Here is a 24,142-nt window from a genome sequence, read left to right as displayed (position 1 = left end):
GATCTCAAACGTGAAAAATAGTCAATGGAGTCGTCGTCTTTCGCTGGTTGTAAACGGATACGTGTAGCTAAATACTAGCGCAAGATGGGGAGGTCGCCGACTTAAACGAGCGAAACGGGACTAAATTTGTCAATGTTAAAAACTTTGAAATAGTGGAAGGTAATTCCGGAGCGCTTCGGGAGCGAAATACATGTGGCCTACAGACAGCTCGGGATTGGACACGGTGTCTGCCGGGATCCGACCGCGATATCCGATTTTCCTCCCAAACGGTACGACCGTTCCGATCCGGACCATTTTGTTAAAAATGGCGCGTTTGGCAACGCTTTCTACGCGGGCCGAGGTACCCCTCCTGAAAAATAAGAGGGGCGGAGTGGTCCTCATTAGGAGGAATTATCCCGTACCGTTGCCAAAGCCTTTCCCCCCCCCCCCGCTATACATTGACTCCGTCGCTTCACGCCAGTTAAGACAACTTATATACTTGATATACTTCTTGATTTTCCCCCGAAAGCGGTACCCTTCACCGTACACCTCCAGCGCGTAGATCGTACCTAACTTACGAGTCGTCGGTCGAGTAGCTGGTGATCGCGGGAGGACTGTCGAATGGAAAGACAAACTAGCGGGATATTTCCGCGTTGGAAAGCGCTGTTTACGTGGGCATGGCTCATTGGAGACGGATCCCGGCGGCATCGGGCTTCAAAGTCACCCGCGCTTAATTCGTTGGAACCGAAAACGACGGGCCCGCCGCCCAATTATAGCCACCACAAGCGCGCCGTCGTGGGAAGTGGGCTGGGAGCCCGATGTTTGCCAAAATTCATCCCGGGAAGCCGATGGCATCTGCTCCCGACGCATCTTACTCCGGATTTCGTTGCCGCGCGATGGAGGACGAGGAGAGCATTTTTTTTAATCCCTCTCTAAGTTGGGGGACCAATTTAGAATTATTCGTCAGTAGATGTTTCCCGCTTCGAAATTTTCGATGCTTTTCATTTTGTACTTTTGGAAGCGTTACAAAATTTGCGTTTTTTTCCATTGATATAGTTAGTAACGTCTAACTGTCGTTTAGCCTAAACAGCCGTAAGAACAGCCAATGTACAGGTTACTATTTTAAATAATTAAGTTCATTAGCAATTAAAAATAATTTACAATGACTACCGGTACACTATAAAATTTTAATAAAATTTAGAATCGGATATTGCCGTTTACGTCGCCGTTTTCCAACGCTTTACAAAGTCTAATTTTTATTTTTATTAAAATTTTATAGTGTACCGGTAGTCGTTGTAAATTATTTTTAATTATTTAGTATACACTAGTCTAGAGTTTTTGTAGACGTCATATTCGGAATTTGTTGAAACTTTCAAAAAAGTAACCGAATTTCAATTTATCTTGAATCAATTTTGAGAGATAAATTCTGTAACTATTTAGTTTTTGTTAAATATTTAAAAAAATTAGACATTGTAATTTCAATGATGCAATCAGATATTTTTATTTAAAACCAACTGTCAAACATACATTTATACTAAAACAGAAGTTGAAGTTAATAAGTGTACTTCTGATAGAAGTAAAATATTAAAGTTAAAATTGTCTAATTTTAACCTTAAAAAGATCAGGGAAATATCTAGTCCTTATAACTGATTTTAAATTTAATTATACACTCTTAAAAATAGGGGTGTAATTTTAACTCCAGAAAAAAAAACATTTTTGGGAATTTAACGTTTAATATGGTGTATAACAGTAAAACGTTTTTTTTTAAATTAGATGCCAAAATTAATTTGTGAAACTTACGCCTTTTAAAAAGTAAACAATACTATGTTATTTACAGTCTTACACCTTTCATGGAGTAAAAAAGTGCTACTTAAGAAGGATAAATATACCAAAAAGGTGTAAAAAAGGTATTAAAGATTTATTTTTAATGAAACTAGAGCTCCGCGTAATAAATTAACTGACAAAATTTCGATTAATCGTAAATATTTTGATTAACTGTTTATTTATGGATCTTATCCATGGATAAACAACGATTTAACATGCAAAAATATAATTTATATTTTCGGATAATTGTAGATTATGGATAAAAATAAAATTCATTAATTTTCATCTAAACGCCGAGCTCTAAATGAAACCTTTTTTCTTGAATTTTTGGGTAATTTAACACCTATAATGGTGCGAGTTAACACCTCTAAACAGAACAAATTTAGACAAATATACAGCTTAATAATATTAATTAATAGAAAAGCTGGTATCCATTTTCACGGCGTTGCTTTCGCTATATATATATAGGCGTTTACGATTCGCGTTTGTAAATTGCCGTTACCAATAAATTCGTGTGTAATCTGAATAAGTACGCTTTTACGAAATTGGCTTCGTTATGGAAGTGCGCGGGCCGTGAAGTGTCGCCCAAAAATCTTCTCCGATTCGGCACCCCTTTTTAAGCCATAGCTCGCCCATTAAAACGCTGTAGGGTCCCGGCATTCTGATTTCATCAGCCGCAAAAAATGTGGATTTCATGCGAGCTGGCTCCTCGGCGAATCGCGGAATTCCGGATCAAACAGCGAAGTCTTTTTGCAGCTGCATTCCCAAATTGACATTTTAGAGCATTTCTTACGCCGCGTTCCCCGTTTCACTAAACCAACTTGTATAAATGTATCTGTTTCACATAGCGGTGTATTTTTAAATGAACGCGTTATTTTATCTTGTGTTTTTAATTTATTGATGGTCCTTAAATTTTTACATTATTTGATTCTACTTATGTTCAGCGTCGCTAACCGTACTATAATTATAGTACATTTCGAATTTTTCCCTACTATAGTTTTACTATATTTCAGATATTTGTGCGATAATTTAAGAAATATTAGAAAGTTCCTTTTTGTTAACATAAGAACGGCGTTTCCAGTTTCTTATGTTACTCCTAGTACGCTAAGAATTGAAATATTATACTTTTTGGAGTGTTTGGTTTGTATACTCGAAAATACGGCCGACTTGACTAATCAAGCGTGTTGTAGCCTATAACGAAAACGAAATATGTTAGTAACGGCCGACTATGATAAAGTGCTACCATGCTATAGCGAGTAATCAAAGTTGGCCGTACTTGTGTACTATAATTTTCTAGAAAATTCGATAATTTTTGGACATCGATACTATAATTTCAGTTTTGGGACCTGGCAACGCTGCCTATGTCCCATATATATGCTAGACCCAGAGAACGATTGATCCGAATTTCTCCCGGGAGAAACATTTAGGTGAGCTGCAAATTTGATTTGATATGGATATAATCATAAGTAACGTAATAATAATAAGTATTCCTATTGTTTTAATGCTAATTTACTGACCCAACCTTTTTCGACCCTGATGATTTCGCGAACTTGTAGCGACCAATTTAAAAGTTCTATATTTTCAGTTTACTGACAGTTTCTTTAAACTTTTTAATTCTTAAAAATATATTTGTTATTATGTTACTTATTATATAATAATATTACTTTGGCGCCCCTATTTGGATGGTGCCCTGGGGCCAAGCCCGACAAAAGAGAGGGGGGAAGCCGGTACAATTTACCGAGGCCCGTGCACCATCGGGGCCCAATTCGGAACAACTGAGGTATACTTCTCCAATAAAATGTATTGTTATCTCCAATAGTTAGGACTCTATGGGGGCCCGAATTTAATATTTTCCCAGATTTTGGGCCCTTGCAGCCTCGAGGCCCGATTCGGAACCAAGGAGGTATGCTTCACCCTTAAAATGTATTGTTATGTCCAATAGTTAGGACTCAATGGGGCCCGAATTTATATTTTCCCGGATTCCGGGCCCGTGCAGCCTCGGGGCCCGATTCGGAACCAAGGAGGTATGCTTCACCCTTAAAATGTATTGTTATGTCCAATAGTTAGGACTCAATGGAGCCCGAATTTAATATTTTCCCGGGGCCTGGGGGTGCTCTCGGCCCCCCTGTCTGGAGCAATTGCCCCCATTGTCCCCCTTAATCCGTCTAGATGCGTTTGAAAACCAGACATTAAAGAGTTATTAATATTTGGTCAGCGGCCACGTTCTTATTGTAAAAGTAACGCGCGTTGCTGCGCGTTTAAATAATTTATCCACTATCCGCCTCAAAGATTCGAAGATTCCGAGTTGGGCTCCGAGAAACGGGCGCGTTCTTTGAGACAATCAACGGAAGAGGCTCTCGAGACGAGAAACGTTATTTTTGATTAGAGCAAATGAACCGCCGGCGTCGGCGTCTGCTATTTAGGGACCTCCGCTAATTCGCGACAATTCCTTTTCATGTTCCGCGGCACGCGACAAAGGCTCGCGGAGATCTGTCCCAGTGACGCCGGCCATGGTCGCGCGTGCCTCCGGCTCTTAAAGATAATGGAGAGGTTAAACCTGCGCCCCAAAACTGCTAGCTGAGAGTATAGACGTACCTTCGCGTGTACGGCAAAGCTCCACCCGTTCACGTTTGCTTGCGCTAGCTTAACCCGTCTTATAATAATGGCGGCTTTACAACGCCACTTTGACGCACTATTATTTCATTTGCGCGGCGATCTAGGGGTCCGCGCTCGACGAGTGAGCGACTTCTTCCTGTGACCGCCATCAGCAAACCACGTGCGAATCGACAATTGAGCCAAAATGAACACGCCTAATATATTAGAAGTGGTTATATCAACACGTTGTATGACAAATTGAAACGAAACGCTATTTTCTAGAACAAGGTTTAATACAAACGGGCGCATCTTGAAATCGCTAATTAAATCCGTTTTTAAGTTTCTTAGTCATGGTTGATCACCTACTTTTACATTTATGCCACCTTGTTTAACAAATGAATGGCATAGCTAGCACTAGTTACGTTAAAAAAAGTCTTAAAACGAGTTAGAAAACGGTCAAATATACTCCTTTTAAAGTGTATTGCGATAATCAAGTTATTAAATAATTTTATTTTTAATTAATAAAATATTAATAAATTGTTAATAAATTATTAATAAATTGTTAATAAATTATTAATAAATTGTTAATAAATTATTAATAAATTGTTAATAAATTATTAATAAATTGTTAATAAATTATTAATAAATTGTTAATAAATTATTAATAAATTGTTAATAAATTATTAATAAATTGTTAATAAATTATTAATAAATTGTTAATAAATTATTAATAAATTGTTAATAAATTATTAATAAATTGTTAATAAATTATTAATTATTTACATATAGGAATAGCTATACCCACTATTCTCAAGTGCAATTTATCGCGCCAAAAACGGGGATGGAAATTAACTTTTATTTGACTCGATTTTCATAAGGAAAACGCCCTCCGATTCTGAGAGCTATTTCAATAACTTCGGTTCATTTACTTCTGAATACACTATATTATATTTTATACTGATTTCAAGCAGTTAGATAGTTAAATGGTCACATTTATCAAATACCCTTGAAGTTTTAAATATCGCATTAAACTAATTAAACAGAGACCAATGCAAAATTTACTACGCCAAGTTCAAAGCTAATATAGCATACATTTATGTAAATGAAAGGAACATCTTGAAGGCGCATTCCAAAACGACCTAGCTATGTGGCCCGAGTGTGAATTGTTATCGTAATGAAAGGGTATTTAAAAATCGTACGAGTTTCATATTTTCCTCAAATGTTTGGGCCGCAGAAAATTGCGCTGAGAAGTAGAAAATTGGTTTTAATTAATTAGTAGAAGGACGCCCCAAGAAAGCGAGCTGGGATATGAACATTAAGAAAACGAAAATTAAATTACAAGCAGCTTTAGCAGCGTAAAAAAAAACAAATATTCCCTGAATGAAAAAACCACGTAACATGAATTACGTGGTTTTGATTTAAAGATGTATTCTGTCCAAAAAAACATACAGCAAAATTGATTGATAACACCATATTTTTAATATCACCAAAATAGCTGACTAAATTTAATAATATTGTTTGTTACACCAGAAGTTAATAATATATATCCATTCGTGCCATTAAAATGAAACATGTATATCTTCGCAGACTCGAGGCTTCAATAAAACATCTTCAAGGAAATCGCCAAGAAGTAATATTTCCAAGAGCCAGGACCTGCAAGTTACTGTTTCTATAATGCTTGTTGAAATAATGAAAACTTTTAACCAGGTACGATATGCAACAAGTGATTCCTTAAACCAGGTAGCTTTTTCGATATATTAAGGCTTAGGAAAAACACGGCGTTCTGTTTACAGGTGAAAAGTTCCAATTATTTCCACAAGAACCAAATAAACAGTACAGATATTGAAGCGCCTATTGTGAGCTAATTTATAGCCAAATCGCGGATGCGTAAACAGCACCAAGCCTAAAAAATTTATCGCCTGTATTTTATTTAAAATGTAAAAAATATGGTGATAATAACTTATTCAATAACCATGTAACATTTTTAGAAAGCTTAGCACTATATCTTCAAAAACGTGTATTTATAAAAAAAATCAGCGGTTGTACGTATTTCAAACGAATAACATCCATTATTATTATATTAATAACAATATTATTTTATTGATGATCATTGTAATTCAGTAACTGTTTTCGCGTGGCTTGCCAGTATAGCTGTTTCCATTAAATCCTCATCAAAGTCAAATGCAGAATTCGTGCTTACTCGACTAGGCCTAGATTTAAAAACCGATTTTTCATCATAAAAGTTCTGGCAGCCATAAGGCTGACTATAGGCTGAAGCCTAGGGGCCCACCGAGAGCGGCTAGGGCCATGCAGGGGCCCAAGAATCACATGGAGGAGGGATTGTTGAGGGTTTGAGGGACACAAAGAAGCTCGAAACCCTGCCATGGGTTCATACAGCACTGTTGGGCAGGGTAGCAAAATAGTTGAGGATTTTAATACTTAGATCGTAAAATATATTATATAATTATGTTCTTATTAAAAATACGGTTATATAAATATAAATAAAATATAAATATTTAAAACAATAATTTTCGTTCTAAAGGGCAGCAGCAAAAGTTACGTGGTTTTCGCTTTCAGGCGACTCGAAGGGCTTCTCGGCGCGTGCTAGCATCTAAATTATATCAATTATGCATTTATCCCGAAGGAGCGAGCCCCGCAGACGCAGGGTTAATAGGCGCAGTAGCGGCGGCGTCATAAATTAAGCCCTGTCTCATTATTTAGAAGAGCCGAAAAATTACCGCGCAATTACGGTAAAATGGACGCGTGCGTCCGGAAAATTGTCTAATCGCGGATTATTACAGAAATTAGCGATCAACGCGTCGGGGCACGTTTATTTTAATCGTTCGGTTGACAGGAATCCGGAATTTAGAATTCATTGCGGTATACAGTAATGGCAGACGAAATTTGTCAATTTTACTACCGCCATTGGTCAAATCGTAGCCGAACTAGTGTTATAACACCAAATTACGTCTCTTAATAAAGCCGATCTTGCACTATTCGCGACCGAAAACTATCGCTTCGCCCCCTTTGGTTCGCCATTGAAACCTAGATGGGTAGCGCCTAAAGCAGACGCTATTAGTTTTTCCTCATTGTTATTCGTAGATTTGACTTTGTAAATAATGATACCGTCCTTTTAATTTAATTTTGGCATCGTTTGCATATATTTTGATAAGTTTATTTAGAAAAACCGTCCTTAGGAGAAGCTAGCGCCGTTACGCAACCTAGATTCGTTTCGGTCGCTGAAAAATGTATTAGAAATTCAACCTACTGTAAATAGGCGTTTAAATAAAATACTATTATTTTACTCCCTCTCTATCTTTGAATGAAATATTTTAGGTTGGGTGGTTACAAGATTCGCTTACTACAATCCATACTCAAGTCGAACCTAGTCAACTAGGTTTGATATATTCACTTTGAAAAACATAATTTTTCCATACTACTGAAATGTTAATTTTTCAAAATGCAAAAATGGCGATCGTTGACGCGCGAAAAGAAAAATACATTATGACGCGCGCTATAGTGAAAACCAAGTGGCCTAACACAAGTTTGTCTCGTCGACGCAAAAATTTCATTTAGGCCGAACACAAGTTTGTCCCGTCGACGTAAAAATCTTAGTTAGAAACTTAGGCCTAACACAAGTTTGTTCCGTCGACGCAAAAATCTTAGTTAGAAACTTAGGCCTAACACAAGTTTGTCCCGTCGACGCAAAAATCTTAGTTAGAAACTTAGGCCTAACACAAGTTTGTCCCGTCGACGCAAAAATCTTAGTTAGAAACTTAGGCCTAACACAAGTTTATCCCGTCGACGCAGAAATCTCAGTTAGGAACTTAGGCCTAACACAAGTTTATCCCGTCGACGCAAAAATCTCAGTTAGGAACTTAGGCCTAACACAAGTTTATCCCGTCGACGCAGAAAACTCAGTTAGGAACTTAGGCCTTACACAAGTTTGTCCCGTCGACGCAAAAATCTTAGTTAGAAACTTAAGCCTAACACAAGTTTGTCCCGTCGACGTAAAAATCTTAGTTAGAAACTTAGGCCTAACACAAGTTTGTAACGTCGACGCAAAAATCTTAGTTAGAAACTTAGGCCTAATACAAGTTTGTCCCGTCGACGCAAAAATCTTAGTTAGAAACTTAGGCCTAACACAAGTTTGTCCCGTCGACGCAAAAATCTTAGTTAGAAACTTAGGCCTAACACAAGTTTGTAACGTCGACGCAAAAATCTTAGTTAGAAACTTAGGCCTAACACAAGTTTATCCCGTCGACGCAGAAATCTCAGTTAGGAACTTAGGCCTAACACAAGTTTATCCCGTCGACGCAAAAATCTCAGTTAGGAACTTAGGCCTAACACAAGTTTGTCCCGTCGACGCAAAAATCTTAGTTAGAAACTTAGGCCTAACACAAGTTTATCCCGTCGACGCAGAAATCTCAGTTAGGAACTTAGGCCTAACACAAGTTTATCCCGTCGACGCAAAAATCTCAGTTAGGAACTTAGGCCTAACACAAGTTTATCCCGTCGACGCAGAAAACTCAGTTAGGAACTTAGGCCTTACACAAGTTTGTCCCGTCGACGCAAAAATCTTAGTTAGAAACTTAAGCCTAACACAAGTTTGTCCCGTCGACGTAAAAATCTTAGTTAGAAACTTAGGCCTAACACAAGTTTGTAACGTCGACGCAAAAATCTTAGTTAGAAACTTAGGCCTAATACAAGTTTGTCCCGTCGACGCAAAAATCTTAGTTAGAAACTTAGGCCTAACACAAGTTTGTCCCGTCGACGCAAAAATCTTAGTTAGAAACTTAGGCCTAACACAAGTTTGTAACGTCGACGCAAAAATCTTAGTTAGAAACTTAGGCCTAACACAAGTTTATCCCGTCGACGCAGAAATCTCAGTTAGGAACTTAGGCCTAACACAAGTTTATCCCGTCGACGCAAAAATCTCAGTTAGGAACTTAGGCCTAACACAAGTTTATCCCGTCGACGCAGAAAACTCAGTTAGGAACTTAGGCCTAACACAAGTTTGTCCCGTCGACGCAAAAATCTTAGTTAGAAACTTAGGCCTAACACAAGTTTGTCCCGTCGACGTAAAAATCTTAGTTAGAAACTTAGGCCTAACACAAGTTTGTAACGTCGACGCAAAAATCTTAGTTAGAAACTTAGGCCTAATACAAGTTTGTCCCGTCGACGCAAAAATCTTAGTTAGAAACTTAGGCCTAACACAAGTTTGTCCCGTCGACGCAAAAATCTTAGTTAGAAACTTAGGCCTAACACAAGTTTGTAACGTCGACGCAAAAATCTTAGTTAAAAACTTAGGCCTAATACAAGTTTGTCCCGTCGACGCAAAAATCTTAGTTAGAAACTTAGGCCTAACACAAGTTTATCCCGTCGACGCAGAAATCTCAGTTAGGAACTTAGGCCTAACACAAGTTTATCCCGTCGACGCAAAAATCTCAGTTAGGAACTTAGGCCTAACACAAGTTTATCCCGTCGACGCAGAAAACTCAGTTAGGAACTTAGGCCTAACACAAGTTTGTCCCGTCGACGCAAAAATCTTAGTTAGAAACTTAGGCCTAACACAAGTTTGTCCCGTCGACGTAAAAATCTTAGTTAGAAACTTAGGCCTAACACAAGTTTGTAACGTCGACGCAAAAATCTTAGTTAGAAACTTAGGCCTAATACAAGTTTGTCCCGTCGACGCAAAAATCTTAGTTAGAAACTTAGGCCTAACACAAGTTTATCCCGTCGACGCAAAAATCTTAGTTAGAAACTTAGGCCTAACACAAGTTTATCCCGTCGACGCAGAAATCTCAGTTAGGAACTTAGGCCTAACACAAGTTTATCCCGTCGACGCAAAAATCTCAGTTAGGAACTTAGGCCTAACACAAGTTTATCCCGTCGACGCAGAAAACTCAGTTAGGAACTTAGGCCTTACACAAGTTTGTCCCGTCGACGCAAAAATCTTAGTTAGAAACTTAAGCCTAACACAAGTTTGTCCCGTCGACGTAAAAATCTTAGTTAGAAACTTAGGCCTAACACAAGTTTGTAACGTCGACGCAAAAATCTTAGTTAGAAACTTAGGCCTAATACAAGTTTGTCCCGTCGACGCAAAAATCTTAGTTAGAAACTTAGGCCTAACACAAGTTTGTCCCGTCGACGCAAAAATCTTAGTTAGAAACTTAGGCCTAACACAAGTTTGTAACGTCGACGCAAAAATCTTAGTTAGAAACTTAGGCCTAACACAAGTTTATCCCGTCGACGCAGAAATCTCAGTTAGGAACTTAGGCCTAACACAAGTTTATCCCGTCGACGCAAAAATCTCAGTTAGGAACTTAGGCCTAACACAAGTTTATCCCGTCGACGCAGAAAACTCAGTTAGGAACTTAGGCCTAACACAAGTTTGTCCCGTCGACGCAAAAATCTTAGTTAGAAACTTAGGCCTAACACAAGTTTGTCCCGTCGACGTAAAAATCTTAGTTAGAAACTTAGGCCTAACACAAGTTTGTAACGTCGACGCAAAAATCTTAGTTAGAAACTTAGGCCTAATACAAGTTTGTCCCGTCGACGCAAAAATCTTAGTTAGAAACTTAGGCCTAACACAAGTTTGTCCCGTCGACGCAAAAATCTTAGTTAGAAACTTAGGCCTAACACAAGTTTGTAACGTCGACGCAAAAATCTTAGTTAAAAACTTAGGCCTAATACAAGTTTGTCCCGTCGACGCAAAAATCTTAGTTAGAAACTTAGGCCTAACACAAGTTTATCCCGTCGACGCAGAAATCTCAGTTAGGAACTTAGGCCTAACACAAGTTTATCCCGTCGACGCAAAAATCTCAGTTAGGAACTTAGGCCTAACACAAGTTTATCCCGTCGACGCAGAAAACTCAGTTAGGAACTTAGGCCTAACACAAGTTTGTCCCGTCGACGCAAAAATCTTAGTTAGAAACTTAGGCCTAACACAAGTTTGTCCCGTCGACGTAAAAATCTTAGTTAGAAACTTAGGCCTAACACAAGTTTGTAACGTCGACGCAAAAATCTTAGTTAGAAACTTAGGCCTAATACAAGTTTGTCCCGTCGACGCAAAAATCTTAGTTAGAAACTTAGGCCTAACACAAGTTTATCCCGTCGACGCAAAAATCTTAGTTAGAAACTTAGGCCTAACACAAGTTTGTAACGTCGACGCAAAAATCTTAGTTAGAAACTTAGACCTAACACAAGTTTTTCGAGTCGACGCTTATAAGATCGCTGTGTTTTTGCCTTTTGAAAACCATACCTTACATGAACCATATAGAGAGTAGTTTGCACGTCCGTGCTCTATATATTAATACTTCTATAGCGAATGGGTTTTATTGAAACCTTCATTGTTAAGGTTTAAGACGACATTTTGTAATTACACTACCGCCATCTCTAGAATCGTTGCTGAAACACCATTTAGCAAACGACATTTTATTCGCTTAATTCAGCAATGGATTTAGGGTATGACCGAGTGGGATCGGTTTATTGGCATCGGAGCCATCTCGCGGCTAAAATTGTAAACTCTTCGTGTAGAAAAAAAACGAATTCCGAATGTTGAAGCGAAGCCTATAACGATGGTTATAAAATTTTGGTATTGTCCGCTATTAGCTTAAGCCTATTTTCACGCTTAAAGGTATTTATCCTCTAATAGCGAGTGTGAAACGGAGTTTAAAGCAGGTAAAGGGTCACAGAATCGTTTGACAAATTTGGGTTAAATTTCGCGTGGTTCCTCCCCTTAAGAATTCAAATCCCTTTATATATAATAATACCATATGTAACATAATTACTCATAAGTATGCCTCTGTATAATATTTCCATTAAAAAAAATTCAATGAGACCTTGTTTCACGCGGAACATACATTGAGCGGACCCAAAAATGCAAAAATGCCTATAATCCTTGCGCTATTGAAAAGGTTACCATGGAAATGAAATCATGTGCTCGCGAGGCACGAACTAAACTTGACATGGGCAAAGCCAGAAACGCGCGAGGAATTCTCACTAACTTCCGTTTCCCATCAGTAAAGTTGATGACGCGTATTTCGTCACGGAATTGTAAGTGACGTAATTTACGTCATATCCCGTGAACAAGGTTTCATTAACGAAAATGCTTTTATGGCATACTTATGAGTGATTATGTTACATATGATAATACCCAAGGCCCCACCTTAGGCCTAAGTCATCAAGCGACTTTTAAAGCCATTAATTGAGGTGGTTGATAGACCACGCAATCTAAAGGATTTTGGATGCTGGATTTTCGTCTGCTAATCAGACGCTTTGTGGTTTATCATCTGCTTAGTGGGCAAAAATCCAGCAGTTTATGATGAGCTTCTCGCGTTGGCCGCTACGTGGCGTCATCGAATCTTTCGTGGCAGCATTTGAAAAGAGAAGAGATGACACTTGAAAGAACGAACTGCAGTCATGATTCAAAAGTTTGGTCGGGGGTCAAAAGCGAAAATCCTCCCATGGACAGAGGAAGGTGAGAAATTGTCGGCAAATTGCTTTAGGTCCCACGCGGCAGCTTCGCAACTTCTAAGAACCGGCGAGGTCCGGGACTGGCGCCCCACCGAAAGGTCAAACGACTCTCACTCTTATATTAATATCATTATATCAATCATTGATGTCAGAAGCATTAGAGCAGAGTTTTGTTGACGGAAAAACCGGTTTCTCAAAACTGCGCCGATATCTAAGACACTTTTCTCGAATTGCGGAGATTTGAACGAAACCAAAATGCCGGTAGATTAACCAGAATTAAAAAAAAATATTTTATAGTAATTAGATTATATTCTCCATAAATTTCAAAATAGATCAAACCTCCGATTGGACGTGTACAAGAAAATAGACTACAAATAACGGTATTATTACAAAAATTACAATATTCGTTAACATTTATCATAGAAAAATTAAAATTAAAATTCGAAATCAAAATTAAAATGTTAAAATTCTATTCGCCTAATTTAACATTAAAATAGGATCAATTTCATATGATTATTAAAATACATACGATGCATTTAATATGATTATTAAAATACATACGATGCATTTAATATTATTATTAAAATACATACGATGCATTTAATATGATTATTAAAATACATACGATGCATTTAATATTATTATTAAAATACATACGATGCATTTAATATGATTATTAAAATACATACGATGCATTTAATATGATTATTAAAATAAATACGATGCATTTAATATGATTATTAAAATAAATACGATGCATTTAATATGATTATTAAAATACATACGATGCATTTAATATAATTATTAAAATAGGATAAATTTAATATTATTATGAATGAAAGTAGGATAAATTTAATATTATTATGAATGAAAGTAGGATAAATTTAATATTATTATGAATTAAAGTAGGATAAATTTAATATTATTTTCAATTAAAATAGGGTAAATTTAATATTATTATCAATTAAAATAAAATAAATTTATTATTATTTTCAATTAAAATAGGATAAATTTAATATTATTTTCAATTAAAATAGGATAAATTTAATATTATTATGAATTAAAAGGATAAATTTAATATTATTATCAATTAAAATAAAATAAATTTATTATTATTTTCAATTAAAATAGGATAAATTTAATATTATTATGAATTAAAAGGATAAATTTAATATTATTATCAATTAAAATAAAATAAATTTATTATTATTTTCAATTAAAATAGGATACATTTAATATTATTATGAATTAAAGTAGGATAAATTTAATATTATTAATGGTAATATCAACGAGGAAGCAAGTAGTAAAGTAAATATTGGAATTTTATATTTAAATTCTTACACAGTGGAAGATAATAGTGTTTAAGGTGACGTAGTCACTCGTTCAAAATGAAACCATACAAGCGTTGCCTTTGATAACTGGTTTAGTGGCCGTCCATCGGACTAAAGCGTGGATGCTTCCACGTTACGCCCAACAACCGCTACCCGCGCTTAAGTTCGTAACGAAGAGTATTGTTATTTAATTTTTAACGTTTCGTGCAATTCCCCACCCTGATCATTAAGACGACACACCGAAACACCAGAAGCTCTTTGCAACGACGAACGGCTTAAATCGGCGCTTTCCGCGAGCCTTTCGTGGCGAGTTAAGGAAACGAAGTGGACGTCAGGATATGACTCGAAGTTACCTGGCAAACAACGCGTAAATTTAGGATAATATTCCTAATGTATACATGTTGGCGCATACGTCGAGCGCGTTTTGTATAGCGGCAAATGGCTTTACGCGATGATAAATCTGGCATCGGGAGCCGCGTGGAGGAAAGCGAAGGTACGGGGAGACCACACAAGGAGACAACGGCGAGGGTCCGCGTTCACGCGCCCTTCTTACAACTCTCACGTACATCAACTGGGGTTGCCGCTACGATCCCCGCAGGAATTATTGCGAAACAAGACGGACAGGCCACGATCAAGGTTTCACGGATATTTTATTCGAAATTTGATTTTCATTTTACTTGTTGGGAAACAAACATTTAGAGCGCAGCCCTTAAAGGTTTCATTTTGATGCTTTTATGGCACCAATTTACACTTTTTGGGTGGAACTGGATCAGGGCCGTGCAGAGGGCTGCAGGAAGGAAATGGGCCCACGTGCATGCCATGGATTTCACCAGCACCTACCACCTTGAAAAATTCATTTAGAAGGGCCCCCGACAAGGTAATTCGTCCTGGGGTCCGAAATGTCTTTGTACGGCCCCGGTTAAATCCCCGGGCCCCGATGGAAAATGGCCCACGAGCATGCTTTTTACGGGCCCGGTATGCCATGGATTTCACCAGCACCTACCACCTTTAAAAATTCATTTAGAAGGGCCCCCGACAAGGTAATTCATCCTGGGGTCCGAAATGTCTTTGTACGGCCCGGTTAAATCCCCGGGCCCCGATGGAAAATGGCCCACGAGCATGCTTTTTACGGGCCCGGTATGCCATGGATTTCACCAGCACCTACCACCTTGAAAAAATCATTTAGAAAGGCCCCCGACAAGGTAATTCGTCCTGGGGTCCGAAATGTCTTTGTACGGCCCCGGTTAAATCCCCGGGCCCCGATGGAAAATGGCCCACGAGCATGCTTTTTACGGGCCCGGTATGCCATGGATTTCACCAGCACCTACCACCTTTAAAAATTCATTTAGAAGGGCCCCCGACAAGGTAATTCATCCTGGGGTCCGAAATGTCTTTGTACGGCCCGGTTAAATCCCCGGGCCCCGATGGAAAATGGCCCACGAGCATGCTTTTTACGGGCCCGGTATGCCATGGATTTCACCAGCACCTACCACCTTGAAAAAATCATTTAGAAAGGCCCCCGACAAGGTAATTCGTCCTGGGGTCCGAAATGTCTTTGTACGGCCCCGGTTAAATCCCCGGGCCCCGATGGAAAATGGCCCACGAGCATGCTTTTTACGGGCCCGGTATGCCATGGATTTCACCAGCACCTACCACCTTGAAAAATTCATTTAGAAGGGCCCCCGACAAGGTAATTCGTCCTGGGGTCCGAAATGTCTTTGTACGGCCCCGGTTAAATCCCCGGGCCCCGATGGAAAATGGCCCACGAGCATGCTTTTTACGGGCCCGGTATGCCATGGATTTCACCAGCACCTACCACCTTTAAAAATTCATTTAGAAGGGCCCCCGACAAGGTAATTCATCCTGGGGTCCGAAATGTATTTGTACGGCCCGGTTAAATCCCCGGGCCCCGATGGAAAATGGCCCACGAGCATGCTTTTTACGGGCCCGGTATGCCATGGATTTCACCAGCACCTACCACCTTGAAAAAATCATTTAGAAAGGCCCCCGACAAGGTAATTCGTCCTGGGGTCCGAAATGTCTTTGTACGGCCCCGGTTAAATCCCCGGGCCCCGATGGAAAATGGCCCACGAGCATGCTTTTTACGGGCCCGGTATGCCATGGATTTCACCAGCACCTACCACCTCGAAAAATTCATTTAGAAGGGCCCCCGACAAGGTAATTCGTTATGGGGAAAATTCGGAAATTGTCTCCCCCCCCCGCCCGTAAAACGTTCATCGTAAAGGCTCGTGACGCTCGTCCAATGAAATTTGTACACAACACTGCGTTAGCGTGTTTAAAGGCTAGCAGCGTTCTCCTTGCGTTTCTGCTCCTAGGTTAAAGCTTCCCCTAAAATGTTGGTTTTGCGTATGCTCTCTGTAATGGGTCTAGAATGGCTAATTAGTTTGATTAATTACATATGTATAATGAAGAATGTATTTATTTATATTTATAGCGAATAAGTTTACCACGAGAATTGGTCGAATTTACCGCCGCCACGAGAACTGGTCGAATTTAGCGCCGCCGCGAGAACTGGTCGAATTTACCGCCACCGCGAGAATTGGTCGAATTTACCGCCACTACGAGAACTGGTCGAATTTAGCGCCGCCGCGAGAACTGGTCGAACTTACCGCCACCACGAGAACTGGTCGAATTTAGCGCCGCCGCGAGAATTGGTCGAATTTACCGCCGGCACGAAAAAGGGGGAGGGAAAAACGTCACGGGGGTGGGTTCAATCGCGTCGGAAGACGTCAGTGTGTAGGCAACCAATGAGAGACCGGGTTGATTTGGGTGACGTTTAAGGGGAGGAGCTTACTGCTAGAGCGTGAAGGCGATTGGGAGCAACGTCCAAAATCGTCTTTTCCAGGTTTTATACAGACCTGGCAGTGCCGGATTAAGTTCTAGGCCTACTAGGCACTGGCCAATTTTTTTTTAAATCAGTGAAATATCAGGGAAATTCTTTTTTTTTGTAAAAATCAGGGAAATTTATGAAGGTTCCGAAATTTTGCGCTAATGAATACAAATTTACATCAATAAGTTTTCTTATTAAAGATTTGACTTTATTACTTCTTTGATATGATAATATTGAACCAATTTAACTTAAATGACAATACTGAAATGAGTTACTCTGTCAATCTTAGTTCAATTTTATCTTGCACCTCGAAAAATCAGGGAAATATCCGTGGGAAAACTTGGATTTGTAAGGGAAAAATAAAACAATGTTTTGGAAACACCTTACGCGCATAATTAAAATAAAATAATAAAACCGAAATAAATGCGTAGGTAAAAGGTTTATTTATTTAAAAACCGACTATAGTTTCGGCATAACATTATGCCATTGTCAAGGTGAAGAAAAAACCCTGTTTTCCCCAAGTTGAAATAAATACACTCTTAAGATATTTCTGGCGTTAGTTAGTGAATTCTTGCTTAAATTGTTAGGGGTCTTCCATATTATATTACCTTTATTTAATCATAATTTACTTCCAAAGTAAGTGTAATACAACCACTAACAACAAGGTGGACGATTTTAGAACCTTTCGTCGAGATAAAAAAAAACCTGAGGGCGGGGGGAAATAATAATAAAAAAGCATTTTTTGTCCGTGGCTTTTGGAAACGTGACTAGAGCCCCCTCGCGATGGTCGAAGAAAAGAGGCGAAAACTCTTTTCTCCTTAATACGTGTTCCGACCTTAAACAGTTGACTTTTTAGAAAGGAGCCAGCTTGCCCTTTGAAGTCCCGCCGTTATTTAAAAAGAAACAAACACGCGCATGCGCTTTCACCCGCGTTCATTCAATAACAGGCAGCGCGCGCTCGCTCCAATTTTTAGCGAATGGGACCCGGACGAATACAATGGCGACCGTCGCCGAACAGATGAAAGGAAAATAAATAAAGCCGCCATTGGTGAAATCATTCTTGCCGAAACTACAATGGAATGGGTAGGCTACATGGCGTGTCGTGGTAACCTTTGTGCCGATCTGTATTGGAAACCCACTCTGATCAATTTCTGGAAATTATATACGAATCTACTTGGAATGTCTAAAGCTTCAAGGACCAACGGGAGGGGCTTTAACTACGTCAAATACAAGACGTCACGCGAATTTTCAATTTCATTTTCTGGCCGCCATCGCTAGGAAGCCAACGACGTGGAAAAAATTGTTATAGCCACCAATCTCAGCCGTAAATCTATGAGAAAACTATGAGAAAGCTATGAGAAACCTATGAGAAAGCTATAAGAAAGCTATGAGAAACATGAGAAACATATGAGAAACCTATGAGAAAACTATGAGAAAGCTATGAGAAAGCTATAAGAAAGCTATGAGAAACATGAGAAACATACGAGAAACCTACGAGAAACCTACGAGAAACCTATGAGAAATCTATGAAAAACCTATGAGAAACCTATGAGAAATCTATGAGAAATCTATGAAAAACCTATGAGAAAGCTATAAGAAAGCTATGAGAAACATGAGAAACATATGATAAACCTATGAGAAATCTATGAGAAAGCTATAAGAAAGCTATGAGAAACATGAGAAACATATGAGAAAGCTATGAGAAACATATGAGAAACCTACGAGAAACCTACGAGAAATCTATGAAAAACCTATGAGAAACCTATGAGAAACCTATGAGAAACCTATGAGAAATCTATGTGAAATCTATGAGAAACATATGAGAAAACTATGAGAAAGCTATAAGAAAGCTATGAGAAACATGAGAAACATATGAGAAAGCTATGATAAACATATGAGAAACATATGAGAAACCTACGAGAAACCTACGAGAAACCTATGAGAAATCTATGAGAAAACTATGAGAAAGCTATAAGAAAGCTATGAGAAACATGAGAAACATATGAGAAAGCTATGAGAAACCTATGAGAAAACTATGAGAAAGCTATGTGAAACCTACGAGAAACCTATGAGAAATCTATGAAAAACCTATGAGAAACCTTGGTTCAAGTGAATACATAAATAATTTCTTGGTTAAAGTGTTAGCCCGGTGAACCAACTATCAAGGGGCAGTATATCCATTTCGTCAAATACAAATGCCCAAGTGGTCAGTCTATGTACACTTCTAATTTCTTACTAAATCTCGTGAAGAAAACGTTTTAATTTACGAAGAAAAATCGCCGGCTTTCGATACGATTTTAGATTTCGAGTAATCAGAACTATATAATATTTCTAGAGAGATTTATCTACTTATTTGCATATTTAAAAAATATTCTGATGAAATTCCCTCGCAATGTATTTGGAATCCTGATGAAAATTGCTTCATTTTTGAATAAGCACTGAAAAACCCAAACAGGTTCGATAATTAATTACTATATAAATATTTATATATTATATAGAAAACCTTAGACTTTCTATAGATTTATATCAAATTTTATAGAAAACCTTAGGCTTTCTATAGATTTATATCAAATTTTATAGAAAACCTTAGGCTTTTTATAGATTTATATCAAATTTTATAGAAAAAAAACAAATATTACAGACATTCGTACAAATCTCGTACACTCTAGAAAAAAAATTAGCGTAGAAATTTTAAAATCAACTTAAAAATCCAGAAATTTGGGCCAAAATCAGTTTTAAATATTTGAAAATCAACCGCGAAAATTGCGCTCTGAAACCCAAAATCAGTTTCTGATTTCTGAAGTAACTTTGGTATTTAAAATCCTCTTGGAAATATTTATAAATTAATACGTACTTTAGGTTACATTCATCAACAACTTATCTGATAGATTAAAAGTTTTTTAATTAGTTATTAGTTCTTAATCACATTTGATAATATTTAGATTGGAAATGTTTATAAATTAATACGTACTTTAAGTTACCAATTATCTGATAGATTAAAAGTTTTTTTTTATTTAGTTATAAGATATTTCTTAATCAAATTAAATAAATTTAGAAATTAATACGTACTTTTTGTTAGATCTATTTATTTTTAATATTACTAGACAAATTGATCAAAAGTGTCCGTACAAAATTCGGTAATGCAGTTTAAATTTTTTTCGTTTTCGAAAGTGTGTAATTTGAAATGTCGGAATGACGGTGATTATCGGCGCAAGCAGAAAATCCGAAGAAATCTGAAATGACATTATTCATTTTCGATTATAATGATCTTCTTAGCGGAAAAAAATAAGATCGAAAATAAGTAAGAAAACGTCGATCCGATTTCGTAGCGTGACCTTGTTAAATGGGCCGAGTCCACCCCTTTTCACACGCTACTTCGGCCTATTTAATCAGTTCGGACGAGCGACAAAATGAACACGAATATTGAAATTCGCGATCAAAGAGAGACGTTGTACAGGGTGTTTCAAGCGGTGATGCAAATATTTGAAGGAGTTGTATGCCTGTTTTTTCACAATTTTCCTACGATGAGTTAAAAGAGCGCCAGAGTGCTTCAAAGTGTGGCCTACTAGCCTACAAGCGCCAAACCAAGCAGCAGGGAAACGCGAACCTTTAGGTTTGGGTTCGTGTGATAGGTAAAAAAGGACTCGTAAACAAATCGAGATAACCAGCGCACAAAAGTAAACTGAAACAGTATTTGAAGTCGTGATGGACCGCGATTTCTCGTCACTTTCAAACTGCAACAATGGCGTTTACTTCGGAAGAACTGCAAGATATTCATTTGTTTTTTTGTTATTTATCTCAATTCCCACGCATTCGCAAATTCATCGTACCCCTGAAATCGCATTTCCCTGCTGCTTGTTGCAACCAACTTCCAGGGGTTAGCAAGCCACACTTTGAAGCTCTCTGGCGCTCATTTAACTCATCGTAGGAAAATTGGACAATAACTTCTCAACTCACCCCATACAGCTCCTTAACATTTGAGCATCACCTTCTGAAACACCCTGTATATCTCCGTAGCTTTCTTACTTAAAAGTGGAAATTCCGTACAGGATGGACGCGTTACAGCCTTGATATTTTTCGTCCATCGGAGGCCGAAAATCCGCATAATTAGGAAAGGGATCTGCACATGATTAAAAATTATATTTATCGAAGGCATAATTAAGAAGGAGGTATTTGGTATTTCCGTCGGGTTTCTAACCGGATATGGTTTTACGTCATTGATTTAGTCGTGAAAAAACGAATGGTCTCGAACTCCTTCCAAACCAAACCATTTACAAAACGAGGGTTTGATATCTTTAAAAAGTAGTACCTTTTATTGCGCAAGTCACCTCAAAACAAATTAAATAATTATAATATTTATTTATAGAATCAAACTTTACAAACAACTGAAGCATAGCCTACAAATTGTGGTAACCAGGACAATACAAACTATTATAACAAAATATATAAATAAAATAAAATTTTTAAAACAATATGAAATTTAAAAAGTAACTATAATATTTAATAAACTAAGAATTAGAAACGAAAATTTCTGGGTCAAATGTGGCGTTTTATCGACACCATCAAGCGCTTAGAATAACCTTGGTAATTTCAGTTTTCCATTGCTTGGTAAAGTTACTTTAAAAAGATATAAAATGGCTGAGTAAAAAGACCCCACGTTTTTCCCCCACAAAGCTTTGATTGAATTCTCTATCCAGATCTAATCGCGTCAACTTGGATATATTTACTGGCAGCAGTGGCGTAACGACAACGTTTGCCACCCCCCCCCCCCCCCGCAGGATATCCAAAAGGGCCCTTTATAAAAAAAACTTTTTTATTGGTTATCAAGCATTAGTACAATTTACGTAGCAAAAAATTAATTCTTAAGACGAAAGGACCCCCTATTATGTGAAAATGTCATGCCCCCCCCCCCCCTGCGGTCGCGGGCTCTGCGGGTCCCTAGTAACGCCACTGACTAGCAGCTAGATGCAAAATCAAATCAGCCCGGTATATTATTGATACCCTACAACTGGGTAATTTAGACCAAAATACCAAAATAAATAATGTGGTAAATTATGGTAAATAACATTATGGTATGAAATGGGAAAAGTGGTAAATAATGGTAGATAATGGTAAATAATCTATTAACAGTATTTAAAACTTAAACCACATTTATGGAGATAAAACCTTTAAGCTTTAGAACAGACTTGTAGGGTAATGAAAATAAAGTTTAAGGTTTTCTGAAGTTGATGTATTACGTTTTTTGAATGATTTTCTTGATATCACATATTATTTTACAATATAAGTCAATATATACTATTATATACCAGTGATATGCACAATATTCGAAAAAAGCCACTATATACAATTATTTACTAGCACAATATTTCGAAAAAAGTGGTATGTTTGTAACCAGGGCCGTATTTAGCTTTCAGGCGCCCCTGGGCTAATTATATTAGGTGCCCTTTTATATATTTTTATAGTATGTGTTTAACAATTAAGGGCCAGACGGCGCCCCTCCGGGGAGACGCCCTAGGGCTTAGCCCTACCTAGCCCAATGGTAGAGAGGGGCCTGTTTGTAACACTGCCTCAGATCGTCTTAACATTAATTCTTGGTATAGCCTTACGCAAAGGCCATCTTAACGATGTTTTTTTTAAATACAGCAAAATTACATTTTCAAAGTACTTTGATATTAATCTCAATTATATTCTGACGCTCTGACAGCGTAATTCCGAACAATTTATCGTATGCAAATAAAATAATACTAAAATTTTAAAATCGTAAAATTTCACAGGGCTCCCACTCAAATCTTAAAATTTTTTATAGGAAAAATAGGATTAAATTTTAAAAAATATAGGACTTTATAAAACTATTTTCTCAAAATTATAGGATTTCATAGGACTATATATGCCATTTCATTTACTAACTTTATGCATATAAAAACAAAATCTATATTTAGTTAAATAAATCTGATTTATGATCTATTTAACCATTTGATCACAAAAATATACTAGTAGCTAACCATGTTAACAATAACCAAAGTATAGACTAGAATGACTTTGTATAGGAATTTATATCCTATAGCTAAATACAGCAATTTCACTGACGACGTGAGTGGTGAGATTTGAAATGGGCAAAATTTCAAAATCATATTTTATAGGACTTTTTTAGGATTTGGATAAATATATAGAATGTTAAAGGATATTTTTGAAATTATAGGGTTTTATAGGAATTATAGGACCTCTGTCGTACGCAAATAAAGTAATACTCAACTTTAAAATTGGTAAAATTTCATACTTAACGGCCATCAAATTTGCAAAAACCGCATGAACAATATGAAACAACTCAAACCCGTCTTTCAAGCGAAACACATTAACAGTGTATTACAACACTTGACCTCTCGATAATGGCGCCCTATCGGTGGTAGGCGGCGATCGTGGCCAATACATTACCCCGCTACCATAGAGCCAAAAATTACCCGCGCTATGGAATTAAATCTGAGGTGTAAGAAAAGCCAATTTCTTGACGTCTAAAACAGGCCTTAAATTGGCGACACACCAGCCGCGGAAGATAATTGACGGTTCGCGGAGCGGCGTTGCGCGTCATCAGCCGAAATTACGGGTCAAAGGTCGGTGCGTCCCCTCATTCAAAAAAGCGGATTTTTTGTCGGCACCCGTCAGCTATTACGAGCGGCCGCCCGGGTCGCCGCCGCCGGAGCGAATATTTCGGGATAACTACGCCAGGAGCGACGTATTTCGTAGTTTGATAAAGCGATTTTATTACAGCTCTTCTATGTAATAAAATGTTTAAAATATATTTTTTCTTCTTTGGGGAATTTTTATATTATAGAAGGGACGTTTAGAAGCGGTCTTCGGATTTAAGAGAGAAGAATTATAATGAAACGAGTAGCTTCTCAGGTTCCAGGCTCTTTTTAATGACGGCTAATTTCCCACTAAATCGCGGATGATTACACCGTATTACAGATTGTATTACCCCACGAGAGGAGCGAAAATTTAGGCGCTCAAAAATGAGTGAAAATATTGGAGCGAAAAATTTCATCCTCTCAAAAATGAGCAAATAGGGGAGCTAAAATTTTGCCGCTCA

General features: G+C 37.8%; 1 protein-coding gene across 1 annotated transcript in view; it reads left to right on the top strand.

Annotated features, from left to right (window-relative positions):
• Window positions 1-1,328: 1,328 nt before the first annotated feature.
• LOC149925980 (uncharacterized) overlaps window positions 1,329-24,142 on the top strand; it is an 89,845-nt gene continuing 67,031 nt past the window's right edge. Inside the window, exon 1 of the mRNA XM_090160025.1 lies at window positions 1,329-1,359. The gene's annotated coding sequence lies outside the window, so the exon portion shown is untranslated. The remainder of the gene's footprint in view (window positions 1,360-24,142) is intronic.

This window comes from Leiobunum rupestre, chromosome 10, assembly GCF_980474605.1.
Source record: "Leiobunum rupestre chromosome 10, qqLeiRupe1.1.hap1, whole genome shotgun sequence".
Classification (NCBI taxonomy): domain Eukaryota; kingdom Metazoa; phylum Arthropoda; class Arachnida; order Opiliones; family Sclerosomatidae; genus Leiobunum; species Leiobunum rupestre.
Note: the sequence above shows the minus strand (reverse complement) of the source record. Positions and strands in the feature narration are given on the sequence as shown.